Raw genomic sequence first — 2,782 nt, forward strand, 5'->3', positions numbered from 1 at the left:
TAACTCTGCCCGCCCGGTACGTGGCGAATACAAAAGGAACATTATATTACCGTTGCAACGCTCTTAAAAGGACCACTAAAAGGATCTTGAAAAGGACCGAAATCTCTCAAACTATCTCCGAGACAATTTTGTTTCAAATCGACTTTGTTTATATACTCAAATGGGCCAGGCTATTTCGCTAAAAAAACTCAGAGATTTCTTTCGGCAGGGTACATGAAAAGCTAAGAACATATCAATACTATTAATTTAGATTTACATTTTTCACAAAGCCAATAAACTTAAAAAATGTTGCACAAGTTTAGAGCTGAAAGTAATTTCAAAAATTGTAAAATCAATTGTGTTATGGGAAAAAATCAAAATGCTAATCTAATGACACCGATTAAGTCTTTATTATATTATCACAATCTGATTTTCAAGATATAATAACAAATATCATATCACACTTATTTTAAATTTAAAGATATTAAGGCAACTAACGCTTAGTTATATTTATCAAGAAACGTAGATTTCGAATATAATATTTATAAATTACTTATTGTAAAACAAAAAAATGTGTATTCAGTTAAAAATTTATTCTTTGGTGGAAATTTCTACAATTTTGTTAAAAAGTCATCCTTTTATGTTGAAATTTGTTTTCATCTTTCTGAGTTAGAAATGCAACTATGTAGCTCAAAATTATCTTTTTTGTTACGTCTTTTATCAAAAATTCACCTTTTTTTAATTAAACTCAACTGGTTTTAATTTAACATCAAGATTTTTTGTTTGTAGTATTAACGATTACATGTTTTGTTGGAAATTAATGTACTTAGGTCATAATTCTGGTACAAGATTCATCTCTTCGGTTACAAATTGTACTACTTTAATAAAAAGGAGTTGTTTGTTGTTAAAAATTATTTTTTTTAAATTAAAATTTCATTCATTTGTTAAAAATTCGACTGTTTACTTGAAAATTTTAATTTTTGTAGAAAATTCGTGTTGCTCTTAAAAACTAAACAATTTGATAGAAATTGAAAATGGTTTGAAGAAAATTAGTTTTTGATTCAAGTAACTGATAGAAAATTCAACTATTTCGCAGAAAATTTGTTTGTTTTTTTTTTATCAAAATTCAACTTTCATTTTTGTTCTTGGAAAAGCTAAAACTTACATTAAAAATAGCTTTCATTTTATAGACAGCATTTAAAAAAAAAAATAAAAAAAATAGAGTTCGTCCCTCATGACTATGAGTTAGTGTCTTTCGACGTTAAGTCACTATGGGTTCTTCTATTTCTTCAGCTGTTTCGGATTTAGTAATGGAAAATATGGAAAACAAAATTTAAAAATCACTACCATATGAAGTTAAATTTTTTTATAGATATGTGGATGAAATCCCTTTATGCGTTCCAAGTAACGAAATTATAGACCTTCACAATAAACTTAACAAATACAATAACAGAATTCAGTTTACTTTTGAAAGAGAAGAAAATAATAAAATTAACTTTCTAGATATCACTGTAAACAAAATAGAAGGGAATTTGATTTTAGATGGGTACCGAAAACCAACCTAGTCAGGTAGATACCTTCATTTTAACTCATATTGTAATTTCAAATACAAAATTAGTGCAGTAAATTCCTTAGTTGACAGAGCAATCAAAATATCTGACCCTATATTTTGGGATAAAATTTAAATTTAGTAAAAAATACCCTCTTAGACAACAGTTATCCGTATAAAAGCTTATAAAAAACAGATTTGAACATATTACAAAATTAAACAACAACTTAAATAGACAAATGCAACAAGAAAACGTAACGTATATGGTTATTCCTTATATTGAGCACCAGAAAAAAACCATAGCTAAAATTTATAAAAATACTAACATCAAGCTAGTTTTCGTTTCCAACAAAGATCATTTTTAAATTTTTCAATACAGGCAAAGATCCATTAAACAAAGGACAAAAATCTAATGTAGTTTACCATTTTGATTTTGATAGAGTAAAGATTTTAGACACAGAAAAAATCTAAAAGCGTAGAATATTCAAAGAAATATTTTATATTAAAAAGGATAACTTATCAGTGAATACAAAAACAGATATTCAATTCCTAAGTCATAAATATGACTATTAGTTGAATATACTACTTGCAAATGTTGACATTAAACAAATTTTGATTCCATTATTGGTTTGTGTTTTAATAAAAGAATTACACCTTGTATCAATTATAACTTTATATAAAATAATAAGTTCTCATTTATAAATTCACTAAATAATATTCAATTATGTCTTACATCTTTCACATCTAACAGATTAAGAAAGGAAAATTAAGAAAGAATGTAGTAATTATAATGTCTTTATAACAATTTCATGTATGACGTCACAAACCGAATGTACCGTACTATTATACGAACCTTGATATAACAAACTTTACCACCTAATTATGTAACTACCTTGATACGAAAATGAACCTCAGTATCTCCATGGCAGTGTTGCCAGATTGGCGGTTTTCCCGCTAGATCTAGCGGTTTTGAAACCATGTCAGCGGTAAAAATTAAGTTACTGCGGTTGGCGGGAAAACTAGCGGGATATGCAGGTTTTTAGGGAAACGGTCCAAAACTCGACCCAGTTCAACTCGCGCAGGTTTTCATCGGTATAAAATTTTTGCGCGAGTTGAACTCTGTCGCATTTTGGAACGCACCCTAGATTTCATTCATGGCGATAGGGATTTTCATGTCACGTCCCGTATTTGGTAGCACTTGAAGACACGTTTGAAACAAATGAACGAGAATCTTTCATTTGTTATTTTGTAAAC

Source organism: Belonocnema kinseyi, chromosome 10 (genome assembly GCF_010883055.1).
Source record: "Belonocnema kinseyi isolate 2016_QV_RU_SX_M_011 chromosome 10, B_treatae_v1, whole genome shotgun sequence".
NCBI lineage: Eukaryota > Metazoa > Arthropoda > Insecta > Hymenoptera > Cynipidae > Belonocnema > Belonocnema kinseyi.